Source organism: Ranitomeya imitator, chromosome 3, assembly GCF_032444005.1.
Source record: "Ranitomeya imitator isolate aRanImi1 chromosome 3, aRanImi1.pri, whole genome shotgun sequence".
In the NCBI taxonomy this organism is placed as follows: domain Eukaryota; kingdom Metazoa; phylum Chordata; class Amphibia; order Anura; family Dendrobatidae; genus Ranitomeya; species Ranitomeya imitator.
The window spans coordinates 764,413,324-764,436,276 of record NC_091284.1 but is presented as its reverse complement, the minus strand read 5'-3'; the positions used below and the strand labels follow the sequence as shown (position 1 = coordinate 764,436,276).

The 22,953-nt window shown below is 41.9% G+C and overlaps 1 protein-coding gene across 1 annotated transcript in view; it reads left to right on the top strand.

Moving 5' to 3' along the window:
* The first annotated feature begins 112 nt into the window (after window positions 1-112).
* The window catches only part of MTUS2 (microtubule associated scaffold protein 2), a 957,846-nt gene continuing 935,005 nt past the window's right edge, over window positions 113-22,953 (top strand). The window contains exon 1 of the mRNA XM_069759018.1: window positions 113-442. The gene's annotated coding sequence lies outside the window, so the exon portion shown is untranslated. The remainder of the gene's footprint in view (window positions 443-22,953) is intronic.

Genomic DNA, 22,953 nt, shown 5'->3' with positions numbered 1-22,953 from the left:
AAAGTAGCACAAATGAGCACTTTAAAGTGGTCCCACAAATGAGCAAATGAGCAGAGCTGCGATGCTGAGGATTTCCAGCAGAGGGAGCTGTGGCCCATACATCCCATTGTACAGAGCTCGGGGCTGGTGCAGCCACTGGATGTTGCGAGCTTCCAAGGATGAGCATTATCTGCTGCGCTGCAGCGGCTTCTCCCTCCATCCTGTGGCCAAGGACAGCTGATGAGGAGCAGGCAAGGAGCTCGCTGCTGGCAGAGCAGGCGCCCCAGGGTCTGAGCAGGGGCTGTGCTGCCTGAAAGCATCTTGGTTCCAGCCTCCAGGTCTTCTGCTTTGGTCCTTTGTCTGTGAATGGAAGGTGACGCCTCCAGGTTGGGTCGATCCAGTCTCTGGTGCCCTCACCCACCGGGCGAGCCTGGCAGGAAGCGTGGGAGAAGCCCCAGCTAAGGTGAGCTGAGAAAGTGACGAGACCCAGTGTGGCTGCTGCCCTGTCATCGCCTGGTGGTGGCACTTCTCCCATCTCAATCAGCCACTGCCTGCAAAGTTGGGAAGTTGTGTTCCTCCTGTGCATTTAGGCTACTATCTAGAGCCTTATTGTTCTCTGGCCATTGTCATGGCTGCTCACTGTGGATGGAGCTCACTGACAGGAGATGAAAGTTTTCTGAGTTGGGGGATGATGAAGCTTGATACTGGTGTCTCCCTCCAGGCTGCCCTGGTGTCTGCAGGGCTGGGGATACATGGGGGAGGATCATGCTGTTTGTTTTGGCTCTTTGTGTTTTGTTTGTGGTGCATTGATTAACCCTTCAGGGTAGAAACTGTATGGAGGAAGCCTCGGTGGGGACAGGGATTTATAGTGTCTGCATGTCAAAGGAGCAAAACAGGTCTGATTCCTAATGGCAAGAGCAGGAGGCAGAGGGATTGTCAGCAGATAACCTTTCTATGGGGGGATCATGGCTGCAAGGGTCCTGGAGGGGTTATAGGAAGTTGGAGAGAGAAAGTGAAGATGTGAGGATGGTGAGACATGAGATAGATAATAGATAAATAGATATAAGATAGATAGATAGATATGGGGTAGATAGAGATAGATAGATAGATAGATAGATAGATAGATATGGGATAGATAGATAGATAGATAGATAGATATGGGATAGATAGATAGATAGATAGATAAATAGATATAAGATAGATAGATAGATATGGGGTAGATAGAGATAGATAGATAGATAGATAGATAGATAGAGATAATAGATAAATAGATAGATATAAGATAGAAAGATAGATAATGGATAGATAGAAAGTAAATATGTGAGTATGGTGAGAGATGAGATAGAGACAGAGATAGATAATAGATACATAGATATAAGATAGATAGATAGATATGAGATAGATATGGGATAGATATGGGATAGATAGATAGAAGATAGATAAATAGATAGATAGATATGGCATAGATAGATAGACAGGCAGATAGATAGATAATAGATGGATAGATAGATAGATAGATAATGGATAGATAGAAAGATAGGTGGTTGACAAAGAACGTGTTGTGAGGTTGAAACGTTTCGACCATTTGGTGCTGGATTAAAGTCCACAATTTTTCCTTGAACTGAAGTGTTGCCTGATTTTTTTCCATTTATAGATAGATAGGTAGATACTGTAGATAGATAAATACTAGCTATATAAATAGCAGCTATAGAATATTATACAGATTGATATGAGATAAATTAATTCTACCGATAAATGAGATATATATATGTAGATATTGAATTTATAGACAAATATTATATATTGAATAGTGAGGTACTAAATGTACAGAAAGAGATATTAGATACGGAAAGATAGATCTGAGATGTGACAGACGGATAGATAGATTTTTATCTCTGTCACTTTTTCACTATTATTGATTTTTTCCTGTTTGTTAGTTCCGACTTGAACACGGTATAATATATAATAATGGGGCTTGTTGTGGCCGTACTATGGGGCTTGTTGTGACCGTACTATGGGGCTTGTTGTGGCCGTACTATGGGGCTTGTTGTGGCCGTACTATGGGGCTTGTTGTGGCCGTACTATGGGGCTTGTTGTGGCCGTACTATGGGGCTTGTTGTGGCCGTACTATGGGGCTTGTTGTGACCGTACTATGGGGCTTGTTGTGACCGTACTATGGGGCTTGTTGTGGCCGTACTATGGGGCTTGTTGTGGCCGTACTATGGGGCTTGTTGTGGCCGTACTATGGGGCTTGTTGTGGCCGTACTATGGGGCTTGTTGTGACCGTACTATGGGGCTTGTTGTGACCGTACTATGGGGCTTGTTGTGGCCGTACTATGGAGCTTGTTGTGGCCGTACTATGGGGCTTGTTGTGGCCGTACTATGGGGCTTGTTGTGACCGTACTATGGGGCTTGTTGTGACCGTACTATGGGGCTTGTTGTGGCCGTACTATGGGGCTTGTTGTGGCCGTACTATGGGGCTTGTTGTGGCCGTGCTATGGGGCTTGTTGTGGCCGTACTATGGGGCTTGTTGTGGCCGTACTATGGGGCTTGTTGTGGCCGTACTATGGGGCTTGTTGTGGCCGTACTATGGGGCTTGTTGTGGCCGTACTATGGGGCTTGTTGTGGCCGTACTATGTGGCTTGTTGTGGCCGTACTATGGGGCTTGTTGTGGCCGTACTATGGGGCTTGTTGTGGCCGTACTATGGGGCTTGTTGTGGCCGTACTATGGGGCTTGTTGTAATAAGTGTTCCCAGTAATGCTAAAGTTGGAATTCGGTTTATAAGTGACTGAGGTCGGTGACTGAAGAAGCGCTCAGTAAACGTCTCAGTAATTTTGCTTATTTTGTTGTAATTTACTTCCTTAGAACCATGAGGGGATGTTCCCATAATCACAACTTATGACCGACGTTTAGGATAAATGATGCTTATCTGTGTGTTGGGGGTCCCATCACTGTAGACTGCACTAAATCATACGGAAAGGAGCACCATGAGAGAGAGCGCTGCCTCACTATTCAAAGCTACAGGGGTTTTCCAGTCTAAGAAGAACCGTCTGTAGTCAGTCATTGTGACTGCAGATTTCTGAATCATGACCATGTGTGATGAGCATACTGTCACGATTCCCGTTTTACCCATGTGGGTGGGTGGTCATCTGACCCCATGTACACAATCTGCATATTTGCAGTCACATGCTATCTAGTCCCTTTCGGCTTCTTTCAATTCTTTATGTATGAAAATCACATACAGTATATGTGATCACAGGATCGTCCAATCATGGGGAATAAAGGGAAATCGTGACAGTTGCACACACCACTTTGTCACGATTCATATTTGAGCAGCCACAAAGAGTGAGTGTAGACTTTTCTTCTTAAAGGGGTTTTCCCATGAAAAAAAAGTTGATTTTAATCAATAGATCTTGGAATAATAATAATTTCCACAATTGGATGTTTTTAAATAAAATGTTCCTGTGCTGAGATAATCTTATAAGTGTGCCTCTGCTGTATACTGTGTAATGGCCGTGTCTGACCATACAGGAATATGGTCTGATTTAAAGCCAGCAGCCAAGTCCAGCCAGAGAACAGTGGTACTGTGCCATCATGAAAGATGGTTGGAGAGTGTGGAGAAGATCATTGTAAACACTACAAGCAAATATTTTCCTGGATTTAATCCTATATCTAAACCCATGATACAGTGCTAACCAATGGGATGTTACTGTATATCGTAGAGAGGAGCGGATAATTTGAAATTCGATTTTGCCGAATTTTCCCAAAAAATATGATTAGCGGTGAATACATTTGCATGAATCTCAATACTGCAAAGCTTGTAATTTTGCAGAAAAACATGAGGAGAGGAGAGAGAGAGGACCCCGGTGACCATAAGAGCTTACACTCTACAGGAGAGACAGAGAGAGAGGATCCTGCTGACCATAAGAGCTTACACTCTACAGGAGAGACAGAGAGAGAGGATCCTGCTGACCATAAGAGCTTACACTCTACAGGAGAGACAGAGAGAGAGGATCCTGCTGACCATAAGAGCTTACACTCTACAGGAGAGACAGAGAGAGAGGATCCTGCTGACCATAAGAGCTTACACTCTACAGGAGAGACAGAGAGAGAGGATCCTGCTGACCATAAGAGCTTACACTCTACAGGAGAGACAGAGAGAGAGGATCCTGCTGACCATAAGAGCTTACACTCTACAGGAGAGACAGAGAGAGAGGATCCTGCTGACCATAAGAGCTTACACTCTACAGGAGAGACAGAGAGAGAGGATCCTGCTGACCATAAGAGCTTACACTCTACAGGAAAAAGAGAGGACCCAACTGACCATAAGAGCTTACACGCTACAGGAAAGACAGAGAGAGAGGATCCAGCTGACCATAAGAGCTTACACTCTACAGGAAAAAGAGATAGGACCCCACTGACCATAAGAGCTTACACTCTACAGGAGAGAGAGGACCCCACTGGCCATAAGAGCTTACACTGTACAGGAGAGAAAGGACCTCGCTGACCATAAGAGGTTACACTCTACAGGAGAGAGAGAGGACCTTGCTGAACATAAGGGCTTACACTCTATAGGAGAGGGAGGACCTTGCTGAACATAAGGGCTTACACTCTACAGGAGAAAGACTTACCTAGCGACTCTGAATATGGAAAAGGACTCTACTGTACAAATTGTGTTCCGCTGGAAACTGCTGATCTGTGATGGCCCAACTGACCACCATTGTACTAGGTGTGTTAATCCGCTAGATGTCGTAGCTGCAGGGCATTACGCGGAAGCCCGCATGGCCACACAGACGTTTCCTCACTCTCTGATCTTCAGCAGTTTGGGAAATGGTGTCAGGCAACCTTTTTTGTGAACCCTGAATTGAATCTCAAAGTGTTCGAATTTGCATAAAACAACGAATTTCGGGAAATTCATCTCGATCCTCCTCAGAGCCATCCGCTCATCTCTGGTATCTAGCTATTTGCCCAACTTAGGTTTGTATTTGCCGTCAATTATGGGCACATGGAGAGGGAATGCTCTTGTGTAATGTAAGGTCACATTCTACACAACAACATCTCCAGTCTGTGCATACTTTGACATGAGACAACACAGGGCATATTGTGCATGACCCAGGTTATAGGACACAAGGAAGCTCATGATGGAGATGTTGTTGTCATTCTTTTGGAATAAAATCCCTTCTCTCAGCATTAACACTAGCTTTTATTACAAACAGATGTTAGAGCAACACTCCAGCCAAGAAACAATGCAAACTAGTTAGTGATCTGCATCATCCTGGAGAAAGAGGGAGAAGTAATGCTCCCGAGAGAGATGTTAGCCCAGTCTCCTCCAGATGCATCCCGATCCCTTCAGAAAACTTTCCTCTCTACTCTGCTGGCAGCTCTCAGATTGCTGATGACGTGGGTGACGAGTGGAGTTCATTTGTAGCCGTAATATGCCTTTTGTACAGAGAGACAAGGGTAGGAGAATGGAACATCCGTTTTGTGAGCCAGTGACACATCGTTTGTAATTAATTGTTCACAAATGAATTATTAAAGATGTTTCAGAAACTGAAGCGAGAAAAATATTTCAATTTTTTTTTTCATTGATGATCAAATTTGTTTCACTTTGTTTAGTGCTGCCATAAAGTATCTACGAATTATGCAGTAAAATGATGAAAATGGGCGATCTCTCATATTTTCCACCTGGTAACCCATTTTGTATATTTGGTGGGCAACTGAGGGCATCGCATGATCATTATGAAACATACAGATTTTGTCGTCAAGAGGAGGAATTGTCCATCAAGGCAAATATTGGCATCTTTAGGTGGCTCTTAGATTGGAGAGTGGGGCTAGTTTTGTCCCTTGGGGGTTGGCCAGCCCATTGACATATTACAACAAATTGGATTTTCTTGTCATTCTTGAGGCGTTTGGGTTCACATCATATTCTCTTTCTGGTTCTGCACTTCATGGGAGATTTCCATCTGAATAATTGAAACCTAGTTGTCAGATATGCCATCATGTATCATATGATTTCTTTGAATCTTAAATATGACACTTTGCTGTGTGTTTGACCTCCTTTCTGATGGTGTCCATTAGTTTTGCTGGCTACAATAGCTAGTCTACAATGCTATTGCATTTGGCTTTTGAAAAAAAATGACTTATTTGAGACTTGTTTGCTCAATGAAGTTAATGAATAGATCAGGGACACACTTGAAAACCATTTTATGGCTGCTTATCCTAAATGGATTTATGGTCACATAGGCACTTTTTACCAAGTCCCCAACCAAGTTCTATAGATGACTGTGTACAACTCTCTTTGGGCAATGCTTTTGCACATTTTCAGACACAACAATGATTAATTAGAGGCAAAGGACTAATTTAAATTGTGAAATATGGAGTGCTGCTCAATGATGGCTGTTCATTTAGTATAAGTGTAGTTGAGCAAAGAGATCCTTAGTTTGGCGTCCATTATAGTGTTTCCTGGACGGTGGACCAGGACTGTCTTTACCTTGGTGCCCCTGGTCCTTGGTCCAACATCCTGGGTGTCTCTTCTCCTTGTTAGGTCCTACAATGTCATGACACCATGGAGCTTAATAAGCACAAGAGGGGCACAGGATGCCGAGCCAAGGATGCCAGAAGAGAAGATTGCCCTGGTCCAGGGTGCCATGGAGGGACAGATAGTGACCTTTGCAGCCAGTCAGTGACTGTCCCTGCTTGTCTCCACTATTAGTGAAAGCAGGGGACCAGCGAGGAACCTGGGCAGAACTCTATAGAGCAGGGGTGTCAAACTGCATTCCTCGAGGGCCGCAAACCATGCGTGTTTTCAAGATTTCCTTAGCTTTGCACAAGGTGCTGGAATCATTATGTGTGTAGGTGATTAAATTATCACCTGTGCAGTACAAGGAAATCCTGAAAACAGGACCTGTTTGCAGCCTTTGAGGAATGCAGTTTGACACCTCTGCTATAGAGGATCATTAAATGAGTATTTTTTATTAAATGAGTATTTTTTTAATTTCTAAACACTGCTGGGAAACCCCTTTACATGAGCTTTTATCAACTACACTTTCTACAGTTGTGATTAGAAAAGTTAATTATATTGTCACTTTTCCTATTCATAGTAATATTCATAGAATTTATGTTGTACACAGTCTTGGTAATTGTGTCTATTCCTGAATATCATGTGTTATATAAAATAGGGATCTGTCCATGGTGCTGAAAGAGATTATCTCATCATTTTCCTGGGTAGAGCCTCTATCTTAAATTCCATTTTTCTCTCCGTTACTTTGACACTTCTTTGAGAAACTGCCAAATGGTTTTATTAAAAATGTTCAATAAACTGGGCTGGCGGGTTTTGTCCTGGTCTATGCACCTAAAGACTGTAGGAGTATATCAAGGAGAAGACATATCTATTAAGCTTTGGCATTCATGTAATCTGGCAGAAGAGAGCTGTAATCAATTTCTTATCTTGAGTGGCAGAGTATTCTACTTCTAGAAATTTGCATTGTTTACTGTCTACATGTGATGAGCGAATGTACTGGGATAAGGCATTATTGAAGCATGCTCGTGTGGAAGCTAGGTGTCTTCGGCGTGCTCGAAAAATATGTTTGAGTCCTCGCTGTTGCATGTCTAGACAGCTGCAACACGTTTGTTAGGCAATACCGGCATGTGTTGCCGGAAAAAGTAGAAGAAAAAAGGCACTCACCGTCTCTTAAAGCATTTCTTCTTTATTGGAAAATCAAAATATATGGTTTGCAAGGGTGAATGCAATGCTTGCAGGACTACAGTCAATTCTCACCAACTGGAGCTTCAACAGGTCCTTGTGTAACGGTTGTCGAACAGCCGCGAGAGATGCAGCCTCGGAGACTTGAACATATTATTCGTTCACGCCGAAGACACTCGGCTAGCACCTTAGCATTGCAGATAACACCTTATCCGAGCACGTTCAATCGTCACTAGTGATGAGCGAGTATACTCGTTGCTCCGGTTTTCCCGAGCACGCTGGGGTTGTCTCCCGAGTATTTGATAGTGTTCAGAGATTTAGTTTTCATCGCCTCAGCTGCATGGTTTACAACTGCTAGCCAGGCTGAATACATGTGAGGAAAGCCTGTTTGTTAGGGAATTCCCACATGTATTCAGCTTGGCTAGCAGCTGTAAATCATGCTGAGGCGATGAAAACTAAATCTCCGAGCACTAACAAATACTCGGAGATCACCCGAATGTACTCGGGAAAACCCGAGCAACGAGTATACTCGTTCATCACTAATCATCACTAATGTCTACCCATATGACAATGTTAGAATGAATAGCAGAAAGAGATTAAAGAAGTACTTAAGCCCCCCATGCCAGGGTTAGACATTGGTTCAACCTGTTGTTATGCCTCTGGATTCGATCCGGTGATCCTGTGCTCTGTTGTCGGCATCTCTGTGCATGAGCCACAGCAGGTTCTGTCGCTGTCACCTTTTGCCTTTGTCCATTCCTTTCGGACATCAGGTGTTTTTCATTTTCTATCTAGCCTGTCTTATCTCATTGCAGGTGCTACTATATAAACCTCCCCCTTCAGGTTTTCTCTGCTGGTGATAGTCTTTATTGGATCCTTCTTGGAGTTCTAGTCCTACTGCTGAGGATCTTGGTCAGTCAGATGCATGTACTTCTGGGTTTCTTTCTGGCGCTGCATTCTCCCCTGGTTCCTAAGGAGGTGCATGAAACACTCGATGGCCTTTCAGGGAGCCAGGTCTGAGTTGTTTTCTCTAGTTTTACTCTCAGGGTTTATCCAGGTCCAGATCCTTTAGTTTGAGCAAAAACCGTATGGGGTTAGATTCTTCACCCCTGTGTTTACTACCACAAGTGCATAACACCTGTGTGGTCGCACAGGGGTCGGAAGGGTTAGAATGCCCACTTTCACCTCTGAAGCAGGTGGAATTATGCAATATGATGACATATAGGACTGGAAAAGGCCCATATATTGTTCTTGCACAGGCGCTCTGTGTCCTCCATTGCTGCATACACATTAGATGGTAATCAAACGATAGTTCAGTCGATCCTTTGGCTATCTGAGCCATTTCTCTCATACACAGGAGCACTCTGTGTTGTCTATGAGAAAGCCACTGTCAGAAATGTTTGGCAAGGGCTTATCTCATGAGTACAAAGGGATCATCAGTCCAAAATCTCACATGTTGGATCCTTACCTCTCCTGACAATCAATTGTCAGGTGCTCCCATACACATCAAACTGACGGCCGAACTCGTCATTATTGGCAGGTTCAGTTGACATCAGTCCAATGTTTATAAGGTGTCAGTAGTGCAGAAAAAGGAGGGTATCTTTCCAATACACCTACACAGCTGATACATCTCAATTCTCAGCTTCGTGAGTCTTTTTTTGAGAAGTTTTTTGGAGTGGGTCATCTCCAAGAAATGTCTGAATAATTACTGAAAAATGCTTGAAAGACTCTTCCAATTCATGTTTATTATACTGCCTCTGTACAAATCCCTGGTTAGACTGCACATGGAGTACTGTGCACAGTGTTGTGCACCGGTGCAGGACAACAAAATGAATAAAGGGGATGGGGGAACTACAATACCAAGTGAGATTAGCAAAATTTGGATTATTTAGTCTAGAAAATAGACAACTGAGAGACAATCTAATAACCATGTATAAGTATATAAGAGGACAATACAAATATTTCTCCGAGGATCTGTTTTTACCAAGGAAGGTGACGATCACAAGGGGGCATTCTCTGCGTCTGGAGGAGAGAAGGTTTTTCCACCAACATAGAAGAGGATTCTTTACTGTTAGGGCAGTGAGTAGATGGAATTCATTGCCTGAGGAGGTGGTGACGGTGAACTCAGTCGAGGGGTTCAAGAGAAGCCTGGATGTCTTCCTGGAACGTAACAATATTGTATCTTACAGTTATTAGGTGCTTTAGAAGGACGTAGATCTGGGGATTTATTCTGACGGAATATAGGCTGAACTGGATGGACAAATGCCTTTTTTCGGCCTTGCTAAATATGTTACTACTGTGAAACCACTATGCTGTTCCTATATTCAGTCTTTTGAGCATTTTTTTGCTGCTTCAGGTTTTGAAAAATGCTTAGTCAGTTGCCACTCAGTTCTTTGAAGCAGCTCCTGACGGGAAACACCCCATCCTAGGCACTGTCCTAACAAACGGCTGCAAAATAATTCCAAAACTTCTTGAAAAACTCTACAGAACCGCTCTCAGGTAATGAAAAAAAGAAATAACGTTTACTGAAATGATTTCCAATAAAAAACTCGTCGTTTTTAGCCGTCTCAAGAAAACTTAACGTGCACATAACCTAAAACCACACTTAGGGTATATATGCAAGATTTATAAGATGATCCATGGCAGAAATTCTAAGCCTATATTCAGATTTTTGTGGCGAATCTGCAGCTGATGTGCCATAGATCCAGTTGAAGTTTTAAAAGGAGTGAGATCTTCAAAGGATTAGTCTGTGTCTTTTCTTTGCAAAAGAAAAATTAACATGCTTATTTTTGCCATGGATGTCACAGACATATCATATAATTTGAACTACACAGTCAATTTAGCAAAACTCACCAAAATTCTGATGATGTCTCCTCCTCAAAAATCAAAACAAGTCAAATCAATAAGTGATATGTATTCTAAAATTATGACACCACCAACTACAACTAGTCCTGCATAAAAAAGATCACAAAATATACTTTTTTGAAAAGAATAAAATATTAAGATCTCATAATGCGGGCGACGCAAAAATTAATTTGCAAAATTTATGGTGCAAAAACACTAAAACATAAAACTGTAAATATTTCGTACTGGTATCATTGAGACGAACCAAATGGAAGGATGTTCTCATGTTTATACTGCATGGTAAACAGTGCAAATAAATGAAAATGTGCCACAAAAATAATGAAAAATGAATGAATTATATATGGAAACCCAAAACATTAACATTAAAAACAGTCCTCACACAGGTATGGCAATGGAATAAAAGAAAAACTAGAATGCAGAAATGAAAAACAAATGAAAATAAGTAAGAAAATAAGCCACATCCTTCTCTGTTCTGTTCTAATTTCCTACAATGACCACAAAGTTAATGAACTTGACAAACTTTTCCCGGTGAAGGTTATAGAGCTTGGAGCAGATTTATATGCCAGGTCCATAGCGTTGCAGTGTACTTCATCTCGAAGGACGGCGCAGAGCTGAGCATATAGAGGGGAAAACTGTGACTTACATCATCACGAGAAAGAACATATCTGATAATTGCTTCTAATCCAAAGACAATGAAGGTATATGGTGGAGAACATTACACAAGACCTTCATCTGCGAGGAATAACAATTAACGACTCATCTGTATTCTGTATTCTGACAGAATATAGGCTGAACTGGATGGACAAATGCCTTTTTTCGGCCTTGCTAAATATGTTACTACTGTGAAACCACTATGCTGTTCCTATATTCAGTCTTTTGAGCATTTTTTTGCTGCTTCAGGTTTTGAAAAATGCTTAGTCAGTTGCCAACCCGCAGCTTGGACTGGCCTACAGGAGAACAGGATAATCCTCTGGTGGGCCACTGTGCAAACGTGGGCCACCACCCTCTTCACTATTTACAGACAAAGGTTTCATCTTATTCATTTAACAATCTACCCAGCTCATTGTTATATATATAAGTTTGTGATTGAGGATAATGTCACATTTGTAGCTGGAAAGTGGGGCCCTGGAGTTGGTTAGTGGTGGGCCCTTGGTAATCTAGTCTGGCACTGTAATATAGCCATAAAGCCATGGGATAGGTCATCAGTTTCTAATGGCCAGACGGGGGTCTAACTGAAGGGACCCTCAGCAATTCTTGAGAACAAAGGTCCCTAAGTCCCCTGTGTAGATGGAATATAGGTCTTGCATGTGCCCTACTTTTTTTTATATTTTTTTTGGGGGGATGGATAAAAATATCCTTGACTATCTCCAAAAGTCCAATCGAAAATTAATAGAGCTTTAGTACATGTCTGACCTTCCATTTTTTCATACACGATCCCCATTCTCAAGATCGCTGGTGGTCGCAGTTGGGACTTCCCTCAATCGCAAACTTGTGATTTTTAACTTTCTATTTTGATACGACCCCTTTAAATGTAAAAAAAAATTCTACCCGCAGCTGGAACTAAGGGAAGGTTAGGAATTGGTTTCCTATCAAATTAGAAGAACTCCTGAACACTACTTAGTAGCTGCCATGGGCAGGCAGAACTTTATCACTTATTTTAGTAAAAAAAACAAACGAAGCCATGAACGCTATACTATATTCTGAAAATGATGTAATCAATAAGGCACAAAAACAAAATGTGGATCATAGGTGGAAATTGACTTTAAAGCCTCGTTCTGATGTCTGTTTTTCATGTACATATTCTCACCGCAGGTTTCACGAATACCACGTATACTATACACAAATACAACCATACAAATAGACAAAAACTGCAATAAAAATTCATCTAACCTGATGTAGCCAATTCGCGCAGAAATGCTGCAGAATATCTTCACCAGCAGAAACTCAGTAAATGCTACATGTGAATTGGATTTTTCTGCAGCACGTGCTTGGTTTGATATTCTATGAGAATACCTCATCATAACCTGTGATATTCAATGCTCTGCTCTTTCTGGGATTTTGGGTTCAATGGTGGTCCTATCAGTGACTGACAGCTTTCTTTGTATAAGATTGTATACAGAGATGGCTGTCAGTCAATAATAACACTGCCCACTGGACTGAAAATCCCAGAAAGAAAAGCTTTAAATTATGAAAATACAGGTGTATTTTGTTCTCCCTGCTCTATAACATGGTGACGGCATTTTCATGGTGAAAAGTTTACTTTAATGCTTGTATCCTCCGTTCTTTGCATGTATCCCACATTACCAATTAACCCAAGCATTGTATATTTGACTGTGTAAGGCCATGTGCACATGCTGAGTATTTGATCAGTATTTTACATCAGTATTTGTAACCAGGAGTGGTGAAAAATACAGAAGTGGTGACGTGTTTCTATTATACTTTTCCTCTGATTGTTCCACTCCTGGTTTGGTTTCCTATTACTGAGGTAAAAAACTCATCAAATACGCAACGCGTCTTCTCTTCTCCATCTTAATGATCAGAATAGGGGCTACCCCGGAGGCACTTACCGAGTAGGTGAGGGTCCTGTGTGGCCAGGCAGATGTCCAGACGTATGAATATGTGATGGACTCCAACATCCAAACAAAATGAATCCAACAGAAACACATAAAATAAATAGAGGAAACATTGAAATTAGGTGTCAAAAGGTCACAACTTTATTAAAATTTACATGACACCAAAAATGGCACAACCCCGACTCAAGAAGAGTCACCCCCAGGAGAGGAAAACCCCCTGTGGTGTGGAGGATACCTCTAGGGAACCATGGCTGGTGATGGCGATGGTGGAATGGGTAATGATGGGGAGAAGACAATGATGATGGCAGTGAAAAGGATAATGATGGGGTGGTGGGTAAGAGGCAATGATGGAGGTGGTGGAATGGGTATTAATAGGGGTGGTGGGGAGGAGGAAATGATGAAGGTCGTGTAATGGGTAATGATGGGGTGGTGAGGGAGAAGACAATGATGGTGGTGAAAAGGACAATGATGGGGTGGTGAGGGAGGAGGAAATGATGGAGGTGGAGGAATGGGTAATGATGGGGTGGTGGGGGAGAAGGCAATGATGCTGGCAGTGGAAAGGACAATGATGGAGGTGGTGGGGAGGAGGCAATGATGGAGGTGGTGAAGAGGGCAATAACAGGATGCAGGGGGAGGAGGACAATGAGGGGTGTGGGGGATTGGGATTGGAGTGAGGGGGATTTTTAATGGATTTAGGAATGGGGAGGCAGAGGAAGACATTATCGATTATTATGTCTAACACAGGCCCTTAGTATCTATCTATCTATCTATCTATCTATCTATCTATCGCTTTGTTGCCTTAAAAGGAGGGGGGCCAAGACACATTTCCTGACACGGGCCCCAAGCTGTGTGTGTCCGCCCCTGCTTTGTCGCCTTAAAAGGAGGGGGGCTTAGACACATTTCCTGCACAGGGGCTCCAAGCTGTCTTTGTCCGCCCCTGGGTTGTACCCTACTAGGACGACCCCTTCTCAATCTCAATGTTTTCCTCCATTAAAATAAAAACACCTATAGTTACCTCTCATGCCCCATATGAGGCAAACACACCATATATTCACCTGCTGGATTGGCGCTATTCCAGAAATGTCAGCACCATAACTCCTGGTATACATGCGACATTATGTCATATGAGACCTAAGTACTAACATAGTTACAAGACATTTTTTGCCAAAATTTTGAAAAAGACCAACATGATCACTGTGTAAGCTCCTCCTAGACCCATGGGGGACCATACCACAGGATGAGAATCTTGGGTCTTGAGCTCCGTTATTGCCCCTCTTTTTTGGAGTAGTCCCTTCTTGGCAGTTGTGTTTTTTTACTTTTTGGTTTACAATCTTAACCATTTGCGGGTTCTTTCTCATTGGGTTTAAATTTTTGTCTTCCTAAACGTTAGATAATATTTTTTTTTGTGCTGTTAACATTACAATAACTAAATCACTGTCGGGATCACACTCAGTCGGAGCAGCCTTTGGAAGTGGAGAATCACCAGAAATAATACACAAGACACGTCTTGTATAGTGTATCACTGGGAAGTCTCTGAAGCACGCCTGCCTTCAAAGTGCTATCCCTTCTTTATATAGTTGTTTCAGTCGGTTTAGTGGTTATACAAGTTTTGCATGTTTAAACAAAGAGACAAAACAGGAAAGAAAGAAAAGAAAAGAAAACAGTTTCGTGGGCGGCAGTTTCACAACAAACAGTACAAAGGCAATTCCACAGACAAGAAAAACAGGATTTCATACTATAGCTAAAATGTCCTTGAATGGACAGGTCAATATTTATCACAAATTCTTTTTTTTTAATTTTTGTTCATTGATGTAATCATTTTTGTTCTGCTCTTCACATCACTATGATGACAATATTGAATGATGTTGTATGTGGTGGACACACAATGAACATATTAAGTTTGCTGCTGGGAGTTGGCTCAGAAAAATCCTGATACCGTTATACCTAGTGAAGTGCGTGAGTGGGAGACGAATGATGCAAGGATTCAAAGACCACCAAAGACAGATTCTTTGTTGTGTGTCCTCCTCCAGGCCTGCCCTACATGTGGCAGTTTTGCCTGGAGTGTTCCCTTAAGAATTAAGGTAGGAACGAGGTTTGGTTGTTCTTTAATTACATGTCTAACCAGCACGTAGGCTGTAACCGGAGCTGAGATCTATGCTATGATTGTCCATCTGACGTTCCTGTAATTCCCGCAGACCCTGCAGAAGATGGTGTGATCATACTCCCATTGCTTCTGGGTAGGGAGCTGGGTTTAGTATCTTTCTGAAGATATCATATCTACCCAATAGCCTTTTCCAGAATGTGTTAACCTATTCTGTATACCATGGTCTGTCGGGCCATCGAAGCAATACTTCTTCCTGTGCCCTGCATTTCTTATGACGGAGACAGCAAGGCTGGCAGATAAACATGTCAGTTACTGAGTACGGAGGCCGATAATAGTTCATCACAGATAAGTCGTATTCCTCCTGCATTGCAGAGAAGGCTTGTCATTTCTATAAAAGATTATGGAAGTCACTAATGTCATGCAGCGTCCCTGGCAGAGTTAATAATGCTTGCTGACTTAATTAATTAGTAACCCCGAAGGTAGATGAATCGATACAGCGGTGAATGCTGCCTCAGAACAAAGCCCTGGCTAATTATGGCTCTTATTAGGATAACTGCAATAAACCGGGCAGCATTATATGAACACATATACGGGGTTTGCACTTATTCCTCCAATTAGCCTCATATCCAGAGCCAATGAAAGCCTGCTATCACATAGGTATCATATTCACACTACAGTCATGGTGATAATGGTGATCATCAGAAGAAATGGAATACATTAATTTTCCAAGTTAGTTTTCATACCTACACACTGTACAATTTAGATTCCGTGTGTCCACCCAGCAGCAGATATCTGATTCCATTTATGCAATAATCCCAAGGACATTATAGTTCCTCGTTGAATAATGACTCATGATCGCTATGGCCTTCTGCACGAGGCATAGATCCATAATACAGCACCCATACAATTATATAGACCCTGCGTAATCATTTACCACTATCGGTAACATAAGGGAGGTAACAGAAAAAAATTATGAAGCCAAACAACCTTGTATGTGGTAGAAAGCTCACCCCTCCTATTTTTGTGGTTGTGTGCAAAAGGGATTGAGTGGCTCTGCTTTCTTCTCCACGGTCTGCTGCCCTCTGTTGTGCTCCGCGCTGGGTTTTGCAGGTTGTCCAGCATGGATCAGTTATGTCACTTCCTTAATACTATCTAAGGCCCACTAAGATGCACACCTGTGTCTTAGTATTAAGACTCTAGTCTCCAGTATTTGGTGTGCTCAACCATTGTTCGGAGTCCCTCGTTTCTTTACAGCCTGCTTCACCGATGCCTTTGACCCATGTGGCCATTTGGACCTCGGGCTTGGATGATCTACTTCACCATGTGAGCCTACACATTGAGCTTGGTGATATCATTACCACTTTGCAGTGCCATTTTATTGTATATTTGTAAGCACAAATGCTTGTCGAAAATTCAGCATGGCACCCCATATTCCCAACTATGGAACCAACAAGAGCCTTCAGTGTAGCGGCACCGGAACTTCCAGGCTCCCTATCGCATCTGCAGGATCTTCCAAATAGCAGCCACAGTATCTTTGAGGCTCTAGACATAGAGGTGCTTATCACAAAATTAGAATATCATCAAAAAGTTAATTTATTTAAGTTCTTCAATACAAAAAGTGTACGCTTCCAGCGCAATCACATTAAATGCCACTGTCAGAGATTGACAGCGCCATTAAATAAGTTAACAGCCACGGGTGGATTGTGATTCCACCCTCGGCTGTTAGAGGCACATGTCAGCTGTTCAAAACAGCTGACTTGTGCCTGGAAAGATGTGGGCTCAGCGCCGGAGCCCACATTAGTGGAGGGATTCCGACTTGGGCGTACTATTATGCCCAATGTCGGAAAGGGGTTAAGAAAGCAACATCACTGAGCCATGCTGGATAACCTACAAAAACCAGCGCGGAGCACAACATTTGGGTTTTCATTGGCTGTAAGCCATAATCATCAACATAACAGAAATAAACACATGAAATGGATCACTCTGTTTGTAATGACTCTATGTAATATAAGAGTTTCACTTTTTGTAGTGAAGAACTGAAATAAATTAACTTTTTGATTTTTTGAGAAGCACTTGCTTGATCCTTTACTCCCTCATCTCCCATTGTGATGGTCGCAGACACATCACAGGCTATATGTGCCAATACTGGATTTGTATGCTCAATAATGCTACTAGTACTGATCAGTGGCCGAAAAAAAAAAATCCAACTCACCCGACAAGATTTTTGAATGTTAGTTGTCGGTCAAAATTGTCCTTTATTTCACCAAAACAGTCAACAATCATTTGTTACGGTAAGAAATCTGGCATTTAATTCTTGTTTGGTAATTTATATTGGCTCCTTAACACCATTGACTGTAAGCGCCACACAGTGGCCAGTATGGTTTTTTTTTTAGAGTGCCGTTGTGTGCTGGAATGATGGCCATGTCCTCAGTTTGTTATTTTGGAACATGTAATAGTTATTTATACACATATTTGGCTACAATTTGCCCACTTTGTAGCTGTGATGTTATCGCAGTACAGTCCAAGGTTTCAGTGCTCTGCTTTTTATAAATGACTGTTGTAATTATGGAAATATTTGTGGTTTCAGCTGCGGCATCAGACGGTTGTAGCTCTATGTTCTCATCATCATCATCATCATTATAATACATTATGCAGCCTCCAAATTGCTCATTATTGATTATTTGCATAATTTCGAGTAATAGCAACAATTACTTTATCAATTCTGTCTTGTGTTACTGGTGTTTATATCACTTTATACGCAAACAAGATTTGAGCTCCGTATCTGTTAATTAAAATGATGTCAGTAGAAGTTTAACGTTCCTCGTTTAGAGATGATCTCAGGGTTTCCTCTTACTGGGGATTATTCTCCGCAAGATCTGGGTGACATTATCCTGATATTCTTGCTTCTCTCGATGATGTTTTTTTTACTTTTAGTTGTTCGTATATTTACAGATATTAGACTTTGTTCTGGAATAAGTACTCCTGATCGGCCATTGGTCAGAGTTTAGGAGGTTCTTCAGAATGAATAAGCTATATCCAATATGTTCACAAGCTATATCCAATATGTGTAACTCAAAGCTTTTTAACACTAATTGACAATGTATAACAGGGGATTTACCTGGAAAAAGCATCTATGTGCGAAACGTACATCGGATGTGTTGGATGCTCAAACTTGTGGCTACTTGAGGTACAGTATGAGCTATTGTTCGGAATGTGATCTTTTACTTAGTTGGTATACGTGCTGGCATATACAGTGGGGCAAAAAAGTATTTAGTCAGTCAGCAATAGTGCAAGTTCCACCACTTAAAAAGATGAGAGGCGTCTGTAATTTACATCATAGGTAGACCTCAACTATGGGAGACAAACTGAGAAAAAAAAATCCAGAAAATCACATTGTCTGTTTTTTTAACCATTTTTTTTGCATATTATGGTGGAAAATAAGTATTTGGTCAGAAACAAAATTTCATCTCAATACTTTGTAATATATCCTTTGTTGGCAATGACAGAGGTCAAACGTTTTCTGTAAGTCTTCACAAGGTTGCCACACACTGTTGTTGGTATGTTGGCCCATTCCTCCATGCAGATCTCCTCTAGAGCAGTGATGTTTTTGGCTTTTCACTTGGCAACACGGACTTTCAACTCCCTCCAAAGGTTTTCTATAGGGTTGAGATCTGGAGACTGGCTAGGCCACTCCAGGACCTTGAAATGCTTCTTACGAAGCCACTCCTTCGTTGCCCTGGCGGTGTGCTTTGGATCATTGTCATGTTGAAAGACCCAGCCACGTTTCATCTTCAATGCCCTTGCTGATGGAAGGAGGTTTGCACTCAAATTCTCACGATACATGGCCCCATTCATTCTTTCATGTACCCGGATCAGTCGTCCTGGCCCCTTTGCAGAGAAACAGCCCCAAAGCATGATGTTTCCACCACCATGCTTTACAGTAGGTATGGTGTTTGATGGATGCAACTCAGTATTCTTTTTCCTCCAAACACGACAAGTTGTGTTTCTACCAAACAGTTCCAGTTTGGTTTCATCAGACCATAGGACATTCTCCCAAAACTCCTCTGGATCATCCAAATGCTCTCTAGCAAACTTCAGACGGGCCCGGACATGTACTGGCTTAAGCAGTGGCACACGTCTGGCACTGCTGGATCTGAGTCCATGGTGGCGTAGTGTGTTACTTATGGTAGGCCTTGTTACATTGGTCCCAGGTCTCTGCAGTTCATTCACTAGGTCCCCCCGTGTGGTTCTGGGATTTTTGCTCACCGTTCTTGTGATCATTCTGACCCCACGGGGTGGGATTTTGCGTGGAGCCCCAGATCGAGGGAGATTATCAGTGGTCTTGTATGTCTTCCATTTTCTAATTATTGCTCCCACTGTTGATTTCTTCACTCCAAGCTGGTTGGCTATTGCAGATTCAGTCTTCCCAGCCTGGTGCAGGGCTACAATTTTGTTTCTGGTGTCCTTTGACAGCTCTTTGGTCTTCACCATAGTGGAGTTTGGAGTCAGACTGTTTGAGGGTGTGCACATGTGTTTTTTTATACTGATAACAAGTTTAAACAGGTGCCATTACTACAGGTAATGAGTGGAGGAAAGAGGAGACTCTTAAAGAAGAAGTTACAGGTCTGTGAGAGCCAGAAATCTTGATTGTTTGTTTCTGACCAAATACTTATTTTCCACCATAATATGCAAATAAATTGTTAAAAAAACAGACAATGTGATTTTCTGGATTTTTTTTTTCTCAGTTTGTCTCCCATAGTTGAGGTCTACCTATGATGTAAATTACAGACGCCTCTCATCTTTTTAAGTGGTGGAACTTGCACTATTGCTGACTGACTAAATACTTTTTTGCCCCACTGTATATGGCTTATGGAGGCATAGGTACTCTCTCACTAATATAGTTCACTCTAAATATTGGTAATAATTATCTGCAATATCCTTGTACTTTTTGTACTCATTATATTTTATTATATTTCTACTATGGATTATTGAATATCTTGAGCACTTGCTTGGTTTATTTATGCTTGTTATCTTTCTCCATATGATTTATTTACTATCATTATTGACATTATCATTGCACTAGCTTCTGTACTTTAGATGTAATTTCTGTACCACTTTTAATATGCCTGTATCCTCAACCTGTGATACCTTTTGGTCATTGCTTTTTCTATATGGTGCTTTTACAACTATTAAGTGACATTTCTGTATACCTTTTCATGGCACCATAAAACTTTGCTTATACCTACCCACCCTGTATTTTTTAGCTACACAGAATATCCTTTGGTCCGAGTTTTCCACCTTTCTGTTTCATCTGTGGTTTTTCTCCGTTTTAAATATTTTATCTCATATTCTTAATTTTACTGTGTTTCAAATAAAAATGTGGTTTTAATCTTTACCTTGGTCAATAGTTAAAGTGTTTTCTTCGGTGTATATTTAATCTGAAACTTTAAGGCCCTATACTAAAGGATTCGCATTATTGATGTTTCTATCTTAAGTTGGAAAAAACACAAGAAAAAAACAAAATGAACATATATCCTTCAGCAAGTAAATAGTATTAGTAATAGTGCATGTAAATAACATAAAGCACTTAGTTAATGCTATTTTGATTTAAAAAAATGCATAAAAGCTATCCTGCCGCAACAAGGTGTGCCCATCAGGACGGTCCCTGGGTGTTTCCTTGGGTCCTGTCTGTGAAATGGCCACAGTGTGAACGTGCTCTTACACTGTACGTATACCAGCTTATTCTCCGGCTCATTTCTTTGGTTTTGCTACCTTAAATTGAAGATATAGCAACAGTTGCAGACTGATGGTGGAGGGATAATGTTAAGCCGATAGCAGATTTTGTTAATTAATTATGTATTGTTTGCAGTGGCATCCGTAGATTACAGTGGCACCTCCCCACGCCTCCACTCTTTAGGTCATCATTACGCAGTAAACCATTAGCTGATCATTCTGCAGCACGCTATTCTCCTCTGTCATTCCGCAGCCTGCTCCGCTTGTTAATGGGCGGCATGCTACCCTTTGCTCATCGTTCTACAGCAAGCTACCCCCCTCTCATCATTTCATGATTCTGTAACCTTCACACTAATCATTCCGTGGCACACCTTACTCATCATTCTGCAGCACACCATCCCCTTAGTTCATCGGATTATCATTTTATGACTATGAATGAACCCCCAAACACACACAGTGACATCAAATCTTTGACGCAAACTCACCTGCAGCCTATTGCATGAAACAGCTAAAAGAAAGTCCACACAGACATTGATGAGCTCAGTGACATTGAGGTCAGAGCGCACAGGCAGCGGCTGCTGGAAGGAGAAGCGCTGTATGCTTCTCTTGTAGCTGCCGGTAACTGCTGCTTCTCTGTGGGGCTTCCAATTCTTCCAGGCCAGTCATGGTCACGCCCCTTGCAGCTGCAATCATTACACCCATGATTTTGGGTTATGTCTTTGTTTATCCTTTTGAAATCTGCAATACCATATACTTAAGGGGGTTGTCTGGTCCAAATTGATAGGTCTGCAGTCACTCTGAGTGACTGCAAACTCATGAATCCCCAAGAGCACACACTGTGTGCTGTGGTGATTCACCGATTTCTGACCCAGCAGGACTGGAGGTATGTACAGTACAGACCAAAAATTTCTGTAAGGGCTGTTTGACCAAGAAGAGTGATGTGGTGCTACGCCAGATGACCTGGCCTCCTCAGTCACCAGACCTGAACCCAATCAAGATGGTTTGGGGTGAGCTGGACCGCAGAGTGAAGGCAAAAGGGCCAACAAGTGCTAAGCATCTCTGGGTACTCCTTCAAGATTGTTGGAAAACCATTCCCGGTGACTACCTCTTGAAGCTCATCAAGAGAATGCCAAGAGTGTGCAAAGAAGTCATCAAAGGAGAAGGTGGCTACTTTGAAGAACCTAGAATATAAGACATAATTTCAGTTGTTTCACACTTTTTTGTTAAGTATATAATTCCACATGTGTTAATTCATAGTTTTGATGCCTTCAGTGTGAATGTACAATTTTCATAGTCATGAAAATACAGAAAAATCTTTAAATGAGAAGGTGTGTCCAAACTTTCGGTCTGTACTGTATGTGTTTTACATACTCCCGGCTAGGGAGTGTGGCCTTTTATGGAGCAAGGCAGATCCCTCTTGTCGGACACGCCTAGTGGCTGGCCGCATCTTTAGTTGGGGTGCGGCCTCTGTTCTATAAAAGTGTATGGAGCGAGGCTGCACCCACTGTATAACACATACATACCCTCCGGTCCCGGGTCAGAAACCAGCGAATTCCCGCAGCGCACCGTGCCTGCTCTGGGGGGGATTCATAAGTGTGCAGTCACACACAGAGTGACTGCAGACTTATCTATTTGGACCGGACAACCCCTTTAATGTTGGTGTCTTTTAATTCGGCAGTTGCTTTGAATACGGACATAAACTCAATCATATACTAGAAATTTGGAGCTAAAATCCGCATTAATTAAATTTCCAAGTGACCAAATAGAGCCTTATTTATTATCTTGATTCCATAATTAGGGTAAGATTTTGATAATGTATGTGAGGATTTGAACAATGTAGAAAACTTTTAGCATTTTATATTGACCTATTGAAAAATCAATTTAAGAATAAGCAAATATTTTCTATACAGGTTTGGGTAGATATCTCTCTGACCAACAGAACTGGTTTGATATCAGACCATACCAGTATATCTCTGTAGACGTTTCCATCATATCCAAA